This window comes from Phacochoerus africanus, chromosome 2 (genome assembly GCF_016906955.1).
Source record: "Phacochoerus africanus isolate WHEZ1 chromosome 2, ROS_Pafr_v1, whole genome shotgun sequence".
Lineage (NCBI taxonomy): Eukaryota > Metazoa > Chordata > Mammalia > Artiodactyla > Suidae > Phacochoerus > Phacochoerus africanus.
The window spans coordinates 120,256,641-120,280,425 of record NC_062545.1 but is presented as its reverse complement, the minus strand read 5'-3'; positions in this window follow the sequence as shown (position 1 = coordinate 120,280,425).

Here is a 23,785-nt window from a genome sequence, read left to right as displayed (position 1 = left end):
CAATTTAATAACCTGAAATTCCCACTCCCTGCCACTCCCTTCCCCTCCCCCTTGCCAACCACAAGTCTATTCTCCATGTCCATGATTTTCTTTTCTGTGGAAATGTTCATTTGGGCCGTATATTAGATTCCAGATATAAGCGATGTCACATGGTATTTGTCTTTCTCTTTCTGACTGACTTCACTCGGGACAAGAGTGTCTAGTTCCATCCGTGTTGCTGCAAATGGAATTATTTTGTTCTTTTTATGGCTGAGTAGTATTCCATTGTGTATATATACCACATCTTCTTTTCTTTTTCACTTTTTATTATTATTATTTTGTAATAGTTATTTCCCCAATACATTTTTTCCCTACTGTACAGCATGGTGACCCAGTTACACATACATGTATGCATTCTATTTTCACACATTATCATGCTCCATCATAAGTGACTAGACATACTTCCCAGTGCTACACAGCAGGATCTCATTGATAAACCATTCCAGAGGCAATAGTTTGTATCTATTAACCCCAAGCTCCCCAACCACCCAACTCCCTTACGCTCCCCCTTGGCAACCTATTCTCCCCCTATTCTCGAAGTCCATGATTTTCTTTTCTGTGGAAAGGTTCATTTGGGCCGTATATAAGACTCCAGATATAAGTGATATCACATGGTATTTGTCTTTCTCTTTCTGACTGAATTCACTCAGGATGAGAGTCTCTAGTTCCATCCATGTTGCTGCCAATGGCATTATCTTGTTCTTTTTGATGGCTGAGTAGTATTCCATTGTGTACACACACACACACACACACACACACACACACACACACACACACACACACATCTTCCTAATCCAATCATCTGTCAATGGACATTTCGGTTGTTTCCATGTCTTGGCTATTGTGAATAGTGCTGCAATGAACATGAGGGTGCATGTGTCTTTTTTAAGGAAAGTTTTGCCCAGATATATGCCCAAGAGTGGGATTGCTGGGTCATATGGTAGTTCTATGTACAGATTTCTAAGGTACCTCCATACTGGTCTCCATAGTGGTTGTACCAGCTTATACTCCCACCAACAGTGCAGGAGGGTTCCCTTTTCGCCACACCCCCACCAGCACTTGTTATTTGTGGACTTATTAATGACGGCCATTCGGACTGGTGTGAGGTGGTATCTCGTGGTAGTTTTGATTTGCATTTCTCTAATAATCAGGGATGTTGAGCATTTTTTCATGTACTTGTTGGCCATCTGTACATCTTCCTTGGAGAAATGTCTATTCAGGCCTTTTGCCCATTTTTCCATTGGGTTGTTGGCTTTTTTGCTGTTGAGTTGTCTAAGTTGCTTGTATATTCTAGAGATTGAGGCCTTGTCAGTTGCATCATTGGAAACTATTTTCTCCCATTCAGTAAGTTGTCTTTTTGTTTTCTGTTTGGTTTCCTTTGCTGTGCAGAAGCTTGTCAGTTTGATGAGGTCCCATTGGTTAATTCTGGCTTGTATTGCTATTGCTTTGGGAGACTGACCTGAGAAAACATTTGTCAGGTTGATGTCAGAGAATGTTTTGCCTATGTTCTCTTCCAGGAGTTTGATGGTGTCTTGCCTTATATTTAAGTCTTTCAGCCATTTGAGTTTATTTTTGTGCATGGTGTGAGGGTGTGTTCTAGTTTCACTGAGGGTGTGTTCTGCATTCATTTGCATGCAGCTGTCCAGGTTTCTCAGCACCACCTGCTGAAAGACTATCTTTTCCCATTTTATGTTGTTGCCTCCTTTGTCCAAGATTAATTGACCATAGGGGTCTGGGCTTATTTCCGGGTTCTCTCTAGTCTGTTCCATGGGTCTGTCTGTCTGTTTTGGTACCAGTACCACACTGTCTTGATGACTACAGCTTTGTAACATTGCCTGAAGTCTGGGAGAGTTATGCCTCTTGCTTGGTTTTTGTTTCTCAGAATTGCTTTGGCAATTCTGGGTCTTTTGTGGTTCCATATAAATTGTTGGATTGTTTGTTCTAGTCCTGTGAAAAATGTCATGGGTAATCTGATAGGGATTGCATTGAATGTGTAGGTTGCTTTGGGTAGTATGGCCATTTTTACAATATTAATTTTTCCAATGCAGGAGCATGGACTATCTTTCCATTTCTTTACATCTTCTTTAATTTGCTTGATTAATGTTTTATAGTTCTTGGCATATAAGTCCTTTACCTCCTTGGTCAGGCGTACTCCCAGGTATTTGATTTTTGGGGGTGCAATTTTAAAAGGTATTGTATTTTTGTATTCCTTTTCTGCTGTTTCATTGTTAGTATAAAGAAATGAGACTGATTTGGTTTCCTATTTTTGTCTTTTTTTTTTGTCTTTTTGCCATTTCTTGGGCCGCTCCCATGGCATGTGGAGGTTCCCAGGTTAGGGGTCGAATCGGAGCTGTAACTGCCAGCCTACACCAGAGCCACAGCAACGCGGGATCCGAGCCACATCTGCAACCTACACCACAGCTCATGGCAACGCCAGATCGTTAACCCACTGAGCAAGGGCAGGGATCGAACCCGCAACCTCATGGTTCCTAGTCGGGTTCATTAACCACCGCGCCATGATGGGAACTCCCCTGATTTCTGAATGTTAATCTTATATCCTGCTACTTTGCTGAATCTGTTGATCAGTTCAAGTAGTTTTTGGGTTGAGTCCTTAGGGTTTTCTCTATATAGTATCATGTCATCTGCATACAGTGACAGTTTTACCTCTTCTCTTCCTATTTGGATGCCTTTTATTTCTTTTTTTTGTCTGATTGCTGTGGCTAGGACTTATAGTACTATGTTGAATAACAGTCGTGAGAGTGGACTTCCTTGTCTTGTTCCAGATTTTAGTGAGAAGGCTTTCAGCTTTTTTCCATTGAGTATTATATGTGCTGTGGGTTTGTCATAAATGTCTTTGATTATGTTAAGGAATTTTCCCTCTATACCCACTTTGGTAAGAGTTTTTATCATGAATGGACATTGGACTTTGTCAAATGCTTTTTCTGCATCTATTGAGATGATCATGTGGTTTTTGACTTTTTTTTTTTGTTAATGTAGTGTATGACATTGATTGATTTGCATATGTTGAACCTTCCTTGTGTACCTGTGATGAATCCCACCTGGTTGTGGTGCATGATCTTTTTGCTAAGTTGTTGGATTCGGATGGCTAAAATTTTGTTGAGAATTTTTGCATCTATATTCATCAAAGATATTGGCCTATAGTTTTCTTTTTTGGTGATATCTTTGGTTTTGGAATCAGGGTAATGGTGGCATCATAGAATGTCTGGGAGTGTTATTCCTTCAACTTTTTGGAAAAGTTTAAGGAGGATGGGTATAATTTCCTCTTTGTATGGTTGGTAGAATTCACCTGTACCACATCTTCTTAATCCAATCATCTGTTGATGGACATTTGGGTTGTTTCCATGTCTCAGCTATTGTGAATAGAGCTGCAGTGAACATGCGGGTGCAAGTGTCCTTTTTAAGGAAAGTTTTGTCTAGATATATGTCCAAGAGTGGGTGCTAGGTCATATGGTAGTTCTATGTATAGTTTTCTAAGGTACCTCCATACTGTTTTCCATAGTGATTGCACCAATTTACATTCCCGCCAACAGTACAGGAGGGTTCCCTTTTCTTCACAGTCCCACCAGCATTAGTTATTTGTGGACTTATTAATGATGGCTGTTCTGACTGGTGTGAGGTGGTATCTCATGGTAGTTTTGTTTTGCAATTCTAATAATCAGTGATGTAGAACATTTTTTCACGTGCTTGTTGGCCATCTGTATATCTTCTTTGGAGAAATATCTATTCAGATCTTTTGCCTGTTTTTCCATTGTGTTGTTGGCTTTTTTGCTGTTGACTTGTATAAGCTGTTTGTATGTTTCAGAGATTGAGGCCTTGTCAGTTGCATCGTTTGAAACTATAGTCTCCCATTCTGTAAGTTGTCTTACTTTTTTTTATGGATTCTTTTGCTGTGCAAAATCTTGTCAGTTTTATTAGGTCCCAATGGTTTATTTTTGATTTTATTTCTGTTGCTTTGGGAGAAGGAAATCATTATTATAAACATTTTTAAAATGTTTATAATAATTTGTAATTGATAATATTGATACTTTTGTTATACGACTATTTTGTATATATGTATATGTATAGTAGGGTATACCAAAAGAGTACTTATAACTTAGTTTCATTAAGAACTATGATTTGTGTTTTGGGAAAAAAAGTTACGGATGTAAGATGGGTGAGACTAAGTAAAAATACAGTGTTCCTGAATTTGAGTTGGAAATATCAGCGTGAATTTATTATTTTTTTAGCTTTAGTAAAAAATAAATTTTTAAATGACTTCCACTAATGGTGCAATCACTTTTCACACCCCAAACTTCTTACCAATTACACCAAGAAAAGTTGAACTAAGTATAAAGAGCACCAATTTGAAGACATCAGAGAGCTCGCAAGGCTACCAGGATTTAAGGGGAAAGTATTTCAGAGAGTAGAAAAGCATATGAAATGAGCTATTCCACAGTAATGTTCCATTTGAGAAATCTGCTGATTATAGTGGGTTTGGGACTGAGAACAAACCAGAGCAAAAACAAACAAGCAAAAAACCCTCAGTGATTGGAAAGCTGAGATTCAGTTTCTTTCAGCATTGTGGTCCTTGAGAAACACAAATTAGAGTTCAGAGTTGGCCAAGAAGGAGGGATACTCTTAGTAATTTCAGATTTCTCTTTAGAAAGCTATGTCCTAGGAGTAAGTGTGAACCAAAAACAGACCTGCATGCACAAAAGAGTACAACCAAATTTCAAAGAAACTCAGTCCAAATCATGGACTAAGGTAATCTGTTCTTATTATTTTACCACTTGAACAAAAGCAAAAATCATCTCTGGAGAAAGATATCACCAGCTAGAACCTCTAATTATCTCTGTATGTTTTTTATAAATAATGTCTGGCATTCAGTGAAAAATTAACTGTCATAGAAGAATGCAGGATCAGTTGACAAAAACTAAGAAAAAATACCAGATAGCAGTATTAGAACCAAGGATGATGGAGACGTTAGAGAAATCAAACATGTCTTTAAAATAACTATGTTTAATAAGTCAGGAAAGAAATGACAAAATAGAGAAATTCTCCCCAAAACCTCAGTCTATAAAAAAATCCAATGAAAATCCTAGTTCTAAAATATATAGCAATCAAAATTAAAGATTCAAGAGATGATCTTAATAGAAGATTAGACAGAGAAGACCGATTACTGAAATCAGAAGGCAGAGCAATAGAAACTATCCCATCTCAAGTACAAAGAGAAAAGCATGAATAGAGAAACAGAAAAATTATGAGACATATGACACAGTGTCTTTGTCTAAAAAAATGTATTCTCAGAATGAAGTCTCAGAATAAGAGGAGAGTAGAATTGTGCAGAAATAAGATTGGTGGAGGTGCTAGCCATAAATTTTCCAAAACATGTATGACATCAATTCCTAGGCTCAAGAAGCTGTATATACTCCAAGCATCATAAATGTAAGAAATATATACCAAGACATATAATGGTTACACTGCTGAAAAGCAATGCAAAGATACAAAAACATTTTTTAAAAGTATCAAGAAAGAAAGATACATTTCATTTGAAGAAGGCGTAATACAGTTTATCGCTGATATCTTAAAAGAAATCATGAAAGAAAAAAAAGTTTATGGGTCTGAAAGTAGTAACCAACCTAAAAGTCTACATCCAATGGAAGTATTATTCAAATATAAATGTGAAATAAAGATATTTTTGGCAAAACAAAAATTTGAGGGCACTTATTGTGAGAAAACTTCACATAAAGTTGGCAAAATTTATTGTTTGCAAATTATACATCAATAAGGCAAAGTTAAAAAGAAAAAGAAAAATGAAAGTGAATTATTTAGGCAGGAATAAAATGATGCCAGACGAAAGCATGGAAATATGGGAAGAAATGAAGAACACTAGGAGGGATGAATCTGTGGGTAAATCTAAATGAATATTAATTGTATAACACAAAATTCTAATGTCTTCCTGAGTTTAAAATATAATTAGAATTCAGATGCATGTCAAATATAAAACCTCAAGTTCAAGAGTTAATGTGTTCAAGTTCCTAGTATTTTCAAAGAAATGGTAAGAGTATTAACATATTCATCTACGAAGTCAAGGATACATGTTATATTTTTAGTATTAACCACTAAGAGCAAAGTAGAGAAACACATAGCTAATATGCTAACACATTTTAATAAAACTATTATTACTCTAGTAAGGTATTTGGACTTTTAAAAAATATTTATTCCTAGATACATTGTATTTTTGTTGCTATTAGAAGTGACATATTTTAAATGTATTCTTTTTAACATACTGTTGCTAGTAGAGAGGCATAATTGTTTTTATATACTTACTCATATCTAAACAACTAGCTAAATTCATCTTTCATAGTAATAATTTTTGGAGATTCTATTTGTTAATCATATTGCCTGTGAATAATGATAGTCTTTTTTTTTCTTTTTCTTATGTCCTTTTACTTTCACTTGTTTTATTGTGTTTGCTGGAATTTTCAATGCAATGTTGAATACTGCATTCAATTGCAAAGGAACTCAGCACTTTGGCGCCTTGTTTTTAATGTTTAATGGAGTCTTTATATGTGATATTTGCAGTTATTTTTGTGAGGTAACACTAATGAGGTTAATGAATCACCTTTCTTCCTAATTTACTGAAAGTAATTTTATTATGAATATTAAGAAAATAATTGTTGTCTATCTACCAAATTTCTTTTTTTCTTATTCATCTGTTAATGTAATGAGTTGCATTAATGGATTTTTTTCTAAAGTTAAACCAATCTTGAATTATTGGAGTAAGCTCAACTTGGTAGTGATATTTTTAATATATTGCTGAATTACATTTGCTAATATTTTGTTTATGATTCTTCTATGTTTATAAATAAAATTGGTCTTTAACCATCCTCTCTTATTTTGTTCTTGTCTAGTTTTGGTATCATGATTATACCATTTTTATAAAGTAAAATGAGGAATATTCACTCTATTCTCTAATTTCTGAAAGAGTTTGCATATGACTAAGCCTACATTTTAAAACTTTTAAAGTCTTATTGGTAAGATCATCTAGGCCTGGAGTTTATCTTTGTTGGAAGATTTTATATTAATTTTCTTTCTATTTCTTGAGTCTATTAAGAAAATTTTCTGGTAATTTAATTTTGCTGTATAAGTTTTTAATTGTGTAAGTTTTAAACTATTGATGTATTTATCTCATTCTATTTTATTTCCATAGTATATTTCTAGTTTTTTCTTTTTAATTGCTTCTACTTTTGTATCTTCTTTCTTCTTCTGATCAGTATTGCCAGAGGTTTATCTGTGTATCAGTCATTTCAAAGAATCAACTTTTTCTTTGTTGGCATTCTGTTTTCTATTTAATTAATTCTGTTTTTAATCTTTATTGTCTTTATTTTTTCTAATTCTTTTATTTTTATTCTCATACTTTTTTAACTTATTAGTTTGAATACTTAATACTGTTAATTTTTGGTGTGTCTGTCTTCTCTTCTTACAAAAACATTTAAAGCTATAAATTTCTCTCAAATGACTGAATTAGTTACATCCCACAGATTTTGATGTATGGTTATTCTTTTTCAGTTTGGCCCCTCCAGTTCTTCTTGCTTACACAGTTCTCTAATGCCTTAAAGATATTAGTTTCATAATTTATCCATAATTTCAGTCAGTTTCAGTGTGTTGACTTTTTTGAATTATTCTACCATAACCAAAATGGAAGCATTGCTAATTCTTTTTCCAACTGATTTTCTAAAATAAACTTTATTTTTAAAAGCAGCTTCATGTTCACAGCAAAATTGAGCAGAAAATACAGAGTTCCCATGCACTCCCTGCACCCTCAAACACTACTTCACTACCAGCATCCCCACCACCATTGTACATTTGTTACAGTTGATGAGTCCACATCATTATCACCTAGAGTCCACCATTTACCTTGGGTTTATTTTTGATGGTGTGCATTCTCCAGGTTTTGACAAATATATAGTGATAGGCATCCGCATTATAGTACCATACAGAATAGTTTCACTTCCCTAAAAATCTGCTGTGCTTTAGCTATTTATTTCTTTCTCTCCACAATCCTTGACATCCTTTGATCTTTTCGCAGTTGTCATAGTTTTGCCTTTTCCAGAATGTCATACAGATGGAATCATACAATATACATCCTTTTCAGGTTGACTTCTTTTATTTAGTAATGTACATTGAAGTTTCCTCCATGTTCTTTCATGGATGGTAGCTCATTTATTTTTAGTACTGAATAATAGTTCATTGTCTGAATGTACCACATTCAGATGAATCTATCTGAATAGTATAGTATTTATATTTGTAGTATATTTATAGTATAGTTTTGCCGTTTCCAGAATGTCATATAGATGGAATCATACAATATACAGCCTTTACAGGTTGGCTTCTTTCATTTAATAATGTACATTGAAGATTCCTCCATGTTCTTTCATAAATGGTAGCTCATTTATTTTTAGTACTGAATAATAGTTCATTGTCTGAATGTACCACATTCAGATGAATCTATCTATTCATCTACTAGTCATCTTGTTTGTTTCCAAGTTTTGGCAGTTATAAATAAAGCTTATATAAACATCTGTGTACAGTTTTTATGTGGTTGTTAGTTTTCAACTTATTTGATTCAATGCCATGCAACCTGATTGCTAGGTGATATGCTAAGAATATATTTTGTTTTGTAAGAAACTACCAAACTCCCTTTTGTATTTCTTCAAGCAAAAGATGAAACTTCCTTGCCAGCTTTTGTTGTCAGTGTTTTGAACTTCACCATTCTAATTGATGTGTAATGGTGTCTTATTCTAATTTCCAGTTTCCTAATGCATATGGTATTGAACATCTTTTCATATGTCTGTTTGCCATATGTATATCTTCTTTGGTGAGATGTTTTTCATGTCTTTTGCCCATTTTAAAACAAGTTATTCATTTTGTTCTTGGTAAGTTTTAAGAGTTCCTTTTATACTTTGTATAATAGTTCCTTATCAGATTTTTCTTTTTATGTCTTTTTGCCTTTTCTAGGGCCTCACCCGCGGCATATGGAGTTTCCCAGCTAGGGGTTTAATCAGAGCTGTAGCTGCTGGCCTACGCCAGAGCCACAGCAACGGCAGGATCTGAGCCGTGTCTGCAACCTACACCACAGCTCAACGCCGGATCCTTAACCCACTGAGCAAGGCCAGGGATCGAACCCACAACCTCATGGTTCCTAGTTGGATTCATTAACCACTGAGCCACGACAGGAACTCCCAGATTTTTCTTTTACAGATATTTTCTTCCACTTTGTGGTTTATCTTTTCATTTCTTGACGGTGACTTAACAGGAATCTCAGAAGGGAGATAGGACAGAAGTTTAAACCTTTAATGATGTCTATCTTATCAATTATTACTTTCCTATATCATGCCTTTGGTTTTGTATCTAAAAAATCATTACCAACCCAAAGTTATTTAGATTTTCTTCTGTATTATCTTCTTAGAACTTTATATTTTTGTGTTTAAGACTGTGATCCATTTTGAGTTAATTTTTATAAAGTATGTAATATTTGTAGCTAGATTCATTTCTTTTTGCATGTGTCTATCCAGTTATTCCACTACAATGACAGTCTATTTTCTAAGCTATTCAAAGAGTTTTAAATCTTAAAGATTATGTTTTTCATTATTTGAAGCTAGTTTGGTTTATTTACAAGTCACTTAATCATGTTTATAAGCTTTTTTTCCTTTGCTCCTATCTTATTCCTACCAACTTAAAAATTTTTATGCATAGTCATTTTACAGTGTGTGCCTGATCATTCCAATATTTGAAATTTATCAGAGCCTAAGTTTATGGTTAGTTTGTTGGTTCTGCTGACCTAGTCGTGGTGGCTCACCTTCATATGTTTCTGAGCTTATATTGTGCAGAACTTAATTGGTATGTCAAAGGGCTTGGGCTGATAATACATTCTTCAAGGAAAAATTAGTGTTTACTTCTGTCAAGTGTCAAAGGTATTATTAAATTGGGACCATTATTGAATTTCTTGGCATACTCTTTTCCAGTATATAGTGGAAACTTGACTCTCAAACTCACTTGAGAGCTGATCTATGGTTAAAAAATCTCAGGAGATACTATTATTATCATCATTACTTTATTTCCTATCTAGAAGTGTGGTAAAGAGAAGTTTCCTCAATGTCTTACTTTGTACCAAGTAACACTTTATCTGTCATTGACCTAGTACCTTCATTCGTACTGGCTTCACATGGAGTTTCCAGATTCAGTTCTAACTTTGCACTGGTTTAAGATATGGTCTTCCATTCCATGTTATTACTTTTAGCCCATAAGTTCTAGGTTCTGATTAATTGTATTTGTCATCAGGGTGACCTCTACTCACTTAACATTCTGCTTTCTCTATCTATTCACTTAACATTCTGGTTTCAACTCACTTTGAGGGATTTCCCTCTTTTCAGCTAGCTTAATGATGTGTAAGTATATGTATTGCCATTTATTTATATTTCATCTAAGGGATTTTCAGAGAGAAGTCCATCCTCCCCCCCCCACCACTGTACAGCATGGAGATCAAGTTACTCTTACATGTATACAGTTTTCTTTTCCCACCCTTTGTTCTGTTGCAATATGAGTATCTAGACATAGTCCTCAATGCTACTCAGCAGGATCTCCTTGTAAATCTATTCTAAGGTGTATCTGATAACCCCAAGCTCCAGATCCCTCCCACTCCCTCCCTCTCCCGTCGGGCAGCCACAAGTCTATTCTCCAAGTCCATGGTTTTCTTTTCTGTGGAGATGTTCATTTGTGCTGGATATTAGGTTCCAGTTATAAGTGATGTCATATGGTATTTGTCTTTGTCTTTCTGACTCATTTCACTCAGTATGAGAGTCTCTAGTTCCATCCATGCTGCAAATGGCATTATGTCATTCTTTTTGATGGCTGAGTAGTATTCCATTGTGAGAGAAGGTTTTTCAAATTATTCTATCTAATATAGTTCTAGAAGTTGAAGAGAGATTGTTCTGTTTTTATATTAACTATGGACTCATTGTCTTCTCAGATATCTCAGAGGGTATGAATTAGAGGGTTTTTTTTAAGTTCTGCCTCCAAAATTATTTTGTCTTTTCCAGAGGCTATGTTTCCTACTATTTGTTTTTGTATCTTTTTAACATTCTAGGCAATTTCCTTAAATATCTGATGATCATAGCTTGTTTGCTCATATATCAAAGTGAAATACTAAAAATCTGACCGAGAATTTGTGTTATATTAGCAGAGCTACTTTACTATTGGGTGACAAGGTCTGGAACACACAGTAACAGGGGGAGCCCTAAAAACCAACCCACCAAGGTCTTCTCTTGAGAGAGGAAACTTCTGACATCTTTGGCTGTAAGATCAATGCCTGACTATCTTGAAAATGCTGCATGCAAGAGGAGAGGAGGCATTGGAGGTGGTGATTCACTGTGCCATTAACAAACTTTCTATTGATTACAGTGTTTTCAGTTCCACACCTTATTCTAGCTCTCACTTTTGCCTTTGTTATTCCTGATGTTTCTGAGACTCAATTTTTCTGCCAGACTATTGGTGCCCTCCTTGGCTATAGCCTTCTGTGCTAACTCTGAGCTATGATTTTCTCCTCTTGCACCATCAGTTACCACTCCTCTGTCTGCTTAACTTGTAGAGAATTTCTTCATACTGATGAACCCTCCCATTTCCTTAGTTTTCAAGCTTTTTTTTTTCTTTATTACCTTTATATGAGATTTCTGGAGGAGGAGGAGATAAATTCAGAGGATAAACCAGGTTTTTTTAAACAGTTTTTTAATAGAAATATAGTTGATTTACAATATTGTGTTAGTTTCAGGTATGCTAACTGATTCAGTTATATATTTTTTCAGATTATTTTTCATTATAGATTATTTTAAGTTATCAAATATAGTTCCTTGTGCTATATAGTAAATCCTTGTTATTTACATATTTCATATATAGTAGTTCATATCTTTTAATTCAGTACTCCTAATTTATTCCTCCCCCCATCCCTTTCTCCTTTGGTAATCATAAGTTTTCTGTCTGTGAGTCTGTTTCTGTTTTATATATACATCAATTTGTATTATTTTTTTAGATTCCACATTTAAGTGATATCATGTATTTGTATTCTTCTGTCTACACAATTCACTTAGTAGGTTGATCTCTAGATTATCCATGTTGCTGCAAATAGCATCATTTCATTCTTTTATATGGGTAAGTAATATTCCATTATATATATGTATTACATCTTCTTAAACCAATCGTTTTTCTTTTTTTGCTGCCCCATGGCATGCAGAGTTCCTGGGTCAGGGATCATATCTGAGCCACAGCTGTGGCCTCTGCACAGCTGTGGCAACACCAGATCCTTTAACCTATTGTGCTAGGCCAGTGATCAAACCTGTGTCCTGGTACTGCAGAGACACGGCTGATCCCATTGCACCACAATGGGAACTGCCAACCAATCTTTTTCTTTTTTAATTAGAATTTCAGCCTACCTGAGCTCTGACTATAATTGTGTAGGGTGTCTTAGTCCATTCAGGTTGCTATAAATAAGTACAATATACTGGATATGAACAATGGAAGTGTATTACTCACAGTTCTGGAAGCTAAAGTCCAAGACCCAGGTACTAGAAGATTCAGTGTCCAGTAGTAGCTCACTTCCTGGTTCATAGATGGTGGTCTTATTATGTATTCATATGGCAGAAGGGGTTAGAGAACTCTCTTTGAGCCTTTATTTAAAATATATTAATCCCATTCATGAGAGGTTCACCCACATGACCTAATCATCTCTCAAAGACTTCACCTTCAGACACTATCACATTGGAGATTATGTTTTAACATATAAATTTTGAGGGTGTACAAATATTTAGTCTGTTGCATAGTATTCCCATTTCAGGGGCTCTATATAGCTGTATGTGAAAGAATTCTTTAGCTTGAGGCTTTCTGAACTTGAGAAGAAAATATGTTGAAAATAGCTGACTTTATAGCCTGCAGATCAGTTCCATAACAATTAAGAACATTGGTTCTGAAGTCAGAAATATCTGATATTAAACCCCAGTGCTGCCATTTATCCATTTCATTTATTGTGTGACCTTAAGTAAGTCACTTCACCTCTCAGAGCCTCACTTTCCTGATCTTTAAATTGGACATACCCAGGCTTAACTCCTAGCTAGAATGTCAGAATTAAATGAACTTCACATAGTGAACATTGAGTAAAGGCTATTCCTATAATTAATGTTACCTATAATAAGAACTATGTACAGTTTTTTTTTCATAGTTATATATACTCTTATCCATGATGCCTTATTTCTTAGACATCATTTTTGTGTTTGCTGGGACTAAAGGTGAGAAATTCATACTGATTTCTCTACAAGGTCATGTTTCCTTTCAGACACCCTGCAAAATGCCAGACTTTCAACCTCCTTCACCTGAGCGTCTCTCTCCATGTGGGTTGGTCACTGGGTCCTCTCAAATACACTCAGCATTCTTTCATACAGCATTGCAATGTTAAGAGCTAAAGGACTTTCTTCTTGGAGTCTATGCTGAAGATGTATCATCCACCATTGTGCAGGATCAGAATAATTCTTACTTAACATTTAACAACCTTCTGTGAGGTACCTGCAGAAGTAATCTTACTCCCATTTCACAAATAAAAAATTGAGGTGCAGAGAAATTATGTTGTGTACCTTGGGCCCTTAGATGTGAAAACTTTACCTCATTCTGACCCACATGTGGTGTTGAGGGAATATCTCCAATTTAAATTAGGTTGTCGCTTTTCCCTCTGAAGTTTCCAGCTTTATTTCCTATACTTTGGCTTTGCAACTGTAATGGATTTGCTAAAAATCGGATGGCTGGAGAGAGGGGGTTTTGGATAGTGTATGAGGTGTATACAGATCTATAAGTGCACAAATGATGATTGATAGAAATTGTTCTAATATGTGAATTAGCTGTGAATGTATTTTTGTTATTCAATTTAGGTTGGAGGATCTAACCTTAGAGGTTCTAAGTAATGAGGCATTAACTTCACTGCTATTTTTTCCAAACTACCACAATACAAGCCCATGTCAATAAAAAAAATCAGATGATGATAGCTGTTTTGTGGGTGGTATTTTTAATGTCATTACTGCCATTGCAAACCCAAGGAAAATGAATCTGTTCATTTCAGCAAAATCCCCAGTGAGCAATAGTGTCCATTCAGAGACAAGGACATCTTGATAGGTTTGTCTACAGCTGCTCAAATGGGATCTAAGGCTCTTAAAGTCATCTTTCCCTGATTGAGGAAGGCTGTTCTGAGCTCAGATTTTTAAGTTGGTCATTAAGGATTAATTCATAAAGGAAACTGGAATATTTGCTAGGATCCAGGGTATTCTTGTACTTTTTTCCTTACGAGAGTTGTTAATTTTACTATCTCAAGGGTCACCCTAAACTTCTTTCATTATCATCCATGCTTGGCTTCATTTCTGGGTACTCTCTTTCTCTTTGTTCATCTCTGTATAAACTTGTGACCTGATTTTGTACTCTCTTTCTGGTTCTGACCTTGCACTCCTATAGGATCCTTCTCCTAGTAACTATGCCCTGGAACCTCTCACTAAAACTTCATTCAGTAGGCTGCTAAAACACAGCCTAGCCCATCAACCCTGTTTTGGTAGGTCCATGTAAATTGCAACCTCTGTTACCTCTGTTAGGGTGAGAGGGGCAAGCTGGAAGAATCCTTTCCTTCTTTCTGGTTTAGTATTTAATCAGTCCTTTCTTCCTTCCCCCATACACCCCCACTGCCCTCAGAAATGCTGTTTTTTTTCTCAAGTCCACTTAACTGATAAGGCCCAGCAGTGTTTTGTAACATTTTAACCAACATGGATTCCATTTACTACTTTCTTCTTCATGGATACTATACAATTACAAAATTATAAAATACAAAATTTTTACCTACAAAAATTATTATTAATTTTTTGCAGATTTTTATTCATCAAAATACATACAGAAATGTATGCAATATAAATGTATTGTAGATAGTACACTTAACATGACATCTGCCCTATGACAAAAATTTAAATGTGCAATAGTGTTTTGACTACAGGTACAATGTTAATATTGTATAGCAGATAAACTTTATGCCTATTGATTAGTAACTACTCATTTTCTCCTCACCCCTAATTACTGGCAACCACAATTCCACTCTTTGATTCTATGAATTTGGCTATTTTAGACACTCATTTAAGTGGAATCTTGAAGTCTCATGTGACTGGCTTATTTCACTTAACATAATGTTCTCGAGATTAATCCATGCTTCATCTATTGCAGAATTTGTTCTTAAAACTGGATAGTATTCCGTTGTATGCATATACTACATTTTCCTTATTTATTCATCTGTCAGTGGACATTTAGGTTGTTTATACATCTTGGCTATTGTGAATAGTACTGATATCGCTTCAAGATCCTGATTTCAATTCTTTGGAATAATTTTTTTGAAGTGGGACTACTGGATCACATGGTAGCTCTATTTTTAGTTTTTTTTAGGAACCTCCATGCTATTTTCCATAGTGGCTACACCATTTTGCATTCCCACCAACAGTGTGAATGCTCCTTATTTCTCCACAACCTCATAAACACTTGTCTTTTTTAAATATATAATAGCCATCTTGACAGGTGTGAGGTGATATCTCTCTGTGGTTTTAATTTACATTCCCTGATGATAAGTGGCATTCCAGGTATTGTGGTAAGCAGAGCTTTTTCCCAATCAGATTTTATCAGTACAAGATAAGCAGGCTTACCACACAGGCTTGATATCATTCCCACCAAAAGCAAAAAAACTTAAATTACAGTTAGCCTTGTAGCCTTATTAATATTTTCCATTCAGCTCTTTTGTACTTGAATCTTTACTAGTAAGTTGCAACTACTGGTTATTGTTTTTTTTTCTCTTGAAGGAGTTATGTGTAAAGGGGAAAAAAGCTTCAAGCTAGAGAGAAAAAACTCAAAAAAGAAAGTCAAGTGGTTGCTCAGGAAAGATCTCTATGGATATTTGGAACTTCTTTAGCATCTGAAATAATTCTTATAAAGTTAGCCCTTCAATTAGACTGTAAGCTAGAAATAGAAAGCTTGTATAAGAAAAATTTATTAGAACAAATTTCAAGAAGATCATTGAACATTGCAGTGTTGTCAGTGGCATCTCTGGCATGGTCATAATTAAGACAATGTCATGGCTAAAGCCAGGAAAACAAAAAAGAGATTAAAGAGGGTACTAATAAATAGAGATTCTGTTCACATTGGTAGGGGTAAGTATGCATGAAGTGAATCTGATATGCAGGCAGCATTGTAAACTACTGCTTGTAATCTCAATTGTATTTTGAGAATAGAGGTTCTCAAACTTTAATGTGCATCAGAACTACCTGGAGGGTTTGTTAAACTACAAATTGCTCCATCCCAGAGTTTCTGACTCAACAGGATGGGAGAAGAGCTATCCTTGCATTTTTAACAGGCTCCTAGGCAATGTTGATGCTGTTGGTCTGGGAACTACATATTGAGAACCTAACTCAGTAGATATTTACATGTCTATCTCCTACTGGACTACAAGTCCCATGAAAGACAGAGACCTTGTCTTGCCCAGTTGGTAGCAAAACATCTGGCACATACTAAATGCTTAAGGGATGTGGTATTGTAGACTAGTACATTCAGTTTCTGACACAAACCACCATTATGTGAGTTGAGAATGGCAAGACACAAGTACAAAAGATCATTTATTCCCATGATGGCCCCAACCCCAAATTTCTAGATCTGCAAGACCAGCCTCTGAGTCACCATCACCCCCACCAAAGGTTTCAGGCTGAATCTCACAGCTCAGGGACTCAGCCTGAAAACTGAAAAGCTCATCTGTTTTTGTCAACTGTACTGCACTGTCCATTTTTTAAGACATCAAAGATACTTCACTTGGTACGAGTTTTTATTTGTTGCTAAACACTTATTTCAGGAAAATTATTTATCTCTTAGATTTTTATTAATTATTAGAAAGTAATTTTCTATAACTTTTTTTCATCTGTGGATGGGGAAAAATTATCCTAATCTAAAAAATAAAATTATACTGTCTAATGGGTATTATAAACATTTCTGCTTTTCCAGGTTCAGTAAACACATTTTTAAGGAGATAACTGGAATCTGTCTTCATTTAGCAAAGCATTACTGGCCTTGCAGCATCTGTGTCCCACATTCAGGGAACACATGGGATGAGTAAGATCCAGCCCTGGCCCTCCAGAGGCCATAGGCTATTGAGCCTAAGGCAGCATGGTGAGGGCCAGAGGTAGTTACCAATCCCCTGTGTTGTCCCTGGCAGCTTGAAGGGAGGCCTGTGTTCCAGTCCAGGAGAGAGCCCTGTGGGGAAGGGGATGGGGAGCCAATCCTTAGAGAAGAGACATTTTTACCCTTCACTTGGTGGATCCTTCTGAAGCTGCTTTTAATAAAGAAAAAAGAAAAGAGGGCTTCTTAGGACTCAAGTGATGAGCAAGTCTCATTTTAGAAATCAAGGGAACAAACAGGCTTCCTTCATAAAATTTAACTATCATTATAACAGGGTAAAAGCTGAGACTGTGATCCTCAGGATTTTGGTTGGTCGGTTGGTACCTGTATCTCCCACATACCCTCATACATCACACAAGCCAACTCTCCTTCCCCATACACACATATATGTAAACATGCACTTGTAAAATCTTCCCCTGTAATTTTTCCAAGTGGATCCTTTGTTTGCTCTGTTGTATGTCCCAGCATCAGCCACTCTGACTCCCTGGCAGACATTAAGGATAAGGAAGCAATTACACTCTTGCAAAAGCACATTTATGGATACTTTACATGTCCATTCAAACCCTTTCCTCTAGCAAGTCTTGCCTTTGGCTGCCTTTAGATGGGGAGGCCATTTTAAAGCCATTATATGTGTGTGTGTGTGTACAATGGTAGCTTCAAAAAGCATTTATACATTTAGAATCCTTTCTTATCTATGTCTTCTATTGAAACAAACAGGGATTGTGATACTTGATCTTTAAGTGGGATATTACTTTTGAAAAAAGATTTGTCAACCCCCCCCTCAAATATAACTTGGATTTTCATGGCTTGCAAAGAATACATTCTTTTATAAAACAAGTTTTCAAAAAAAAAACCTCATTGATTTTTAGATGGGCTTGTGGTTATAATGTGCACATTGATTTCTATTCAGGAATACCTCTGGATTTCTCTTTAGATGGGCTGGTATGCATCTTACTACAGAATGATGATGAGATGATTTTAATCGGAACAGGATATTTTTTCTTCACATGTTTTAGATTTTATTTTTGTGAATTATTTTTAATCTTAAATGAAAGGAAGATATGCATTTCTGCTGCTCTTTTCTTGATTTTCAGGCTGAATATTTTATTTTTCACATCTTTTTCTCATTAGAAACTATATTTGAGAAAAGGCGCATTTTCCCCCTCCATTCCTTCCTTCTCTGTGTCTTGGAACATTCTTATTTTTTCTGTACATCTGTAGTATCTCTGTAGAGGCCTGATTTGGGGTTAGCTTTCATCTCAAAAAGCATTCCACTGTAAAATAACTGTTCATTTACCCTCAACAAAAACATGGAATAGTAATATATATAGCTTAAAATGTTAACTCAAGAAGAATAAGATATAAGAAGAGATTTAAAAAACACAAGATGAACAGAGACGTTATCTCACAGGTTTTGTTTGAAGCAGTATGATTTAGGATAATTGTATCTTTTTCCAGGGGTTGTTGTGAGAATTAAATTAATTAATACACATAAAGCAATTATTAGAGTGCCATACCCTGTAAGCACTCAATAATCACTAGCTAGTGTTGTTATTATCTTAAAAAATAAAATGTATAATTTAAAATTGCATTTCTACTTAGTATTTTGTGGAGAAGGAACCTGGTCAAGGATTTTTTTTTGTTGCCTTTTTTTTTTTTTTTTTTTTTTTTTGCTTTTTAGGACTGCATGTGCAGCATATGGAGGTTCCCAGGCTAGGGGTCGAATCAGAGCTGTAGCTGCTGGCCTACACCACAGCCACAGCAATTCGGGATCTGAGCTGCGTCTGCAACCTATACCACAGCTTACGGCAAGGCTGGATCCTTAACCCATTGAGCAAGGCCAGGGTTTGAACCCTCGTCGTCACAGATGCTAGTTAGGCTCATTACCACTGATCCACAATGGGAAATTCTTGGTTAGGGAATATAAGTACCCAATTTTAAGTTTATTTTAAATGCCCCACTCCTTTGCCTTTTAAGTTTCCATCATTCTAGATAGAAGTCAATATTTTCCATGTGGTAAACAGAAGAGCCTCTCCTCCTAACTGCCTACCATACTAAGGAGATTGTAGTCTCTAAGGAACACAGAAAACAAATAATAATAACAATAATAACAACAACAACAATAATAAAGTCCTTTCTTGAGGTCTTCCTTTTCTAAGTTTGATACTGACTGGTCACTGGTTGATTAGTCAAAGGGCCCTGAGTTTGGAGCTACATAAGCAGCTCTCTCTTCAGCAGTATGACTGTCCACTAATTGGAATGAAAAGTTAATCTCTCTCCCACTGAACCCAGCTGAGTCTCTGAGAGCAATGATGTACTTAAAAGATCTGTGGCAGTCCAGGGCATGTGGCACTAACCGGATTTAGCTCATTAGCAAATCCGCAAGGCCCTGCTGACACTGCACCCAGAATAAAATACATGAGGCCAGCCCGTGCCCTGTGGGCACCTACAGCATGACTACATAATAAAAAGGCATTTATTAATAATCTTATTGGTCACACAATACAAAGGAAGGCAACAAGAAGTCAAACGCTGTCATTTGTTATGACTAGAGAGGCATAATTAAAGTAAGTGTCATGTGATTAACCTTTGAAATATTAATCTGGTATGAAAAAAGGCACAAAAACAAGGAAGATAGTCTCTTAACATGAATTTAACACAATAGACAGCTGTTGTATGCTCTTGGATCACATTCCATGTGCTTATGAAATGTTAGTGCCGTTGATTAAGCAATTATCAAAATTTAGCAAGTGGGTGTCTATTATTAAAAATAAGAGCAGACCACAGAGAAGCAGAGTGCATAGCAGTGAAGAGTGTAGGATTTTGGTCTCATTCATCTGGGTTTGTGTTCAAATTCCTCTATTTACCACTTATGTGTCCTTCAAAATTTTCTCAGCCTTTTAGTAACTTAGTTTCCACAACTGTAAAATGGAGATATTAATACATCTTATGTGATTCTTGTGATGACTAAGTAAGATCGTATATGTACAGCTCTCAGCATGGAGAATGCACATTGTAAGTGCTCAAAAATTCTTAGCATTGATAAAAAGTGTTTTTTGACTTGAGTCCTAGTTGTGGAAGAAGTTTGACCTGCCTGGAAAACATGTGAAGTGCGCACTCCAGCACTGTGATCTATGATGCTTCAATGCAAGTCAATGGAATTCTCCCAGGGTCTTACTGGCAGTGATCTTATCTTGTGATTTAATGTCAAGGATGGCATATCAGTAATTCTGAAGGAATGTTATAGGCTATGGCAGAACAGGAAGGCTTGAAAATAACATTTGTACATTTGGTCTAGCCCCAGAATACTCAGCTCAAATCCTGTGGGGCCAGGCAATAATGCATGGCCAGGAAGTGGTGTGGGCTACAGAGCACTTACTCAGCAGTGAAGGCAGCTGCAACTCAGATAAAGCCACTTTTTGTCATAAGGAGATGTCAGTCTAATGTTGCTAGTTTTTACAAGGGATGCTAGAAATACTGATTTTTATGGGAAATATCCCATTTAAAAAAACTCTGCTGGCAACACCCAGCCATTCATCCGGAGCTGGGACTAGGGTGAGAAAAGTAAGGCATTCATCTCAGATGCAAAATGAAAGGGAGCACTCATATTTAAAAGTAATCAAGATAAATAATACCTTAACACAATATTTTAAAAATCAAAATTAAAGCAAAAATTATAATAAAGAAAATATCAAATTAAAAAAATAAGACAGGATCCATATTACTTATTTTCCCCTTTGCCTCAGGCTCTGATATAACTCTATATGGCAGCTGCTTTGCCTCTGTCTGGACTCAGTATCACTGCCACTCCACTCCCAGGCAGATTGTAAGCTTTGCACTGGACCAGTTCATGGAACAGCCAAAATATTGCCCAAAATAAAATGGTTGGATAAATGATCAGTTAGTTAAGGATCTAATCAACTCCATCTTTATTCAACAAAATTTCAGTAATGTCAACTAAGGAAGAATTAGTGAAAAGTCAGAATTAGTCTATTTGTAAATAAAGGCATTGTGTTGCTTTTGAATACAGTTATCAGAAAAAATTAACAAAATATCTTCAAGTGACCTGCTTTTATGAACACGAAAGAAGAGGTTTATAAATAGGCAGTAGGACAGGCATTTTTGAGTCAAAAGTTCTCTTTGAAATCATATGCAACATTTTTTTTCTCACCTTTCATCAGGCCCAGAATACCCACCCCTTACCCCCATCCCCAAAGACCAGGAATTATTGCAGTAAAGCATGATAATGAGAACTTGGGCTTTGAAGGCAGCCAGGGCTGAGTTTGAATCTTGACTCTTTCCTACCTCGACACCTTAGACAAGTCAAAAAATCTCCTTCTTAGTTCTCTTAGCCGTAAGAGAGACAATCTCATTGACTTGTAGAGACTAAAGTGGATAATTTTATATCCACTTTAGTTATCTTTGGATTCTTAGTCTGGCATGAGGCACTGGGTGTATAGCAATTGTTATTATTATTTAGCATATCTGTACACCATCCCCTGCCAACAGCCTTAAAAATATGTGAGTATACCTCAGTTAAACATGTCCTTTATTTATGCTATTAATTTGCTTGATTCATCTTTTCTTCAAAAACACAAAATTTAGCTTCAGTTTGAGTGGAATTTACCAGAAATCCTGAATTTAATGGAGCCTAAACTAGAGAATTTTAACTGTACTTTGTAAAGCAGAAATTTCCATTTATTTATTTATTTATTTATTTATTTATTTATTTATTTATTTATTTATCTTTTTGCTATTTCTTGGGCTGCTCCCACGGCATATGGAGGTTCCCAGGCTAGGGGTCAAATCGGAGCTGTAGCCACTGGCCTACGCCAGAGCCACAGCAACGCGGGATCCGAGCCGCGTCTGCAACCTACACCACAGCTCACGGCAACGCCGGATCGTTAACCCACTGAGCAAGGGCAGGGACCGAACCCGCAACCTCATGGTTCCTAGTCGGATTCGTTAACCACTGCGCCATGACAGGAACTCCATCCCTTTAAGTTAAAAAGAAAAAACACATAGCATTAAAACAATAAAGTAAATGTAAACTGAATTTAAAATAAGCTAAAAATAAAAATAAATGGCAGGGGCCTTATTGCACATTCTGTGAGGAGAATGACTACTGAGCAATTGGCATTACAAATCTACTACTGGGATGCTGTGGGATGTGACCCAGTAGAATTCAGGTGGAATTTAACCTTAGTAGCCAGGTTCTCTGGTGTTAAGGTTTGATGATGTTTCTGCTATCTCTGAATATGTGAATGCCCTGGAGATGAGAAACATTGTTGTCACCCAATGGCTCTGGGTTCAAATCCCATTCCCACCACAAATTTGCAGAATGACTCAGGGAAGGTTCAATTAACTATATGAACTTTAGTTTCAAACACTGTAAATTATCTCCCCAGAGGGCTTTCCCCTGGACCCCTGTCATGTGCGTTTAAGAAAAATGTGAAAGTTGCATAGCTTTGCTATCCTATGCAATACATCTTTATTTTATGTTCCTTTTCCTCCCAACTGTTCTTCTAAGAAGCAGTTAGAATTTCTCATTTAATCAGGAAGCCATTTTTTACCATCAATGATAGTGTAAAAACTCTATCAGTTAGAATTGGATATTTATGTCAGGTTCTTCTGATTGGCACTTAACTCTATTTCATTAACACGGAGCAATGTCACCCTTTTACTAATGAAATGCATCCATGAGAGAGCTATATTTTTAAAGATATATCATCCAAAATATTCATATGCAAAATACCTTTCAGAGTACATCTGGGCTCTTCAACAGCAATCTTTTTTTTTTCTTGTGTGCGTCCTTGATCCAAGTGAAAATTCCTTTTGCCTGGAGAAGGCAATGTTTCATTGTAGAGAAAACCAATTTCCATTGCTTCCCCATCTGAGGAAAATATTCCTGTATTAGCCTCCAGCCTAAGGTATATTTTAAGGACAGTATAAACCTTTTATTGAAAACATTCAGTGCCACAGATGGCACCTTCGGCCGTGCCTTGGAGAAGAACTGAGGATTTGTAAAAACATTTAAAACCAGTTAGTTTAAGGCTGTTTAGCCCCAGTGAGCATTTTTCTCTGCTGATCTCCTTCACCACACTACTAAGTCTGTGGTTGGGAAGCATCCAAGTAAAGGGTTTTTAAAACATAACCCTAAATCTGTTTAGGGAGGCTCATCCTGTCTTTATCTTGGCAGCACCTTCAAGAAGATTTTGTAAAAGCCAAGAGTAGAGTCTTCAGAAGAAATCACTGACTACATCGTGTTCCTGGGGCTACCCTCTTAGCCTCACAATACAGGACTGGCTGGTTCAACAGTGCAGCACTGAACTGTGAGCACAGGACAGCAGACTTTGTGGGAGAGTTGGGTTTTCATTTTCTCTTCTCTTCTCTTTCCTTTCCTCTTTCCCTTCTTTCCTCTCTGCTCCCCTTCCTCCCTTGTCTCCTTTCCTTCTTTCTCTACCCA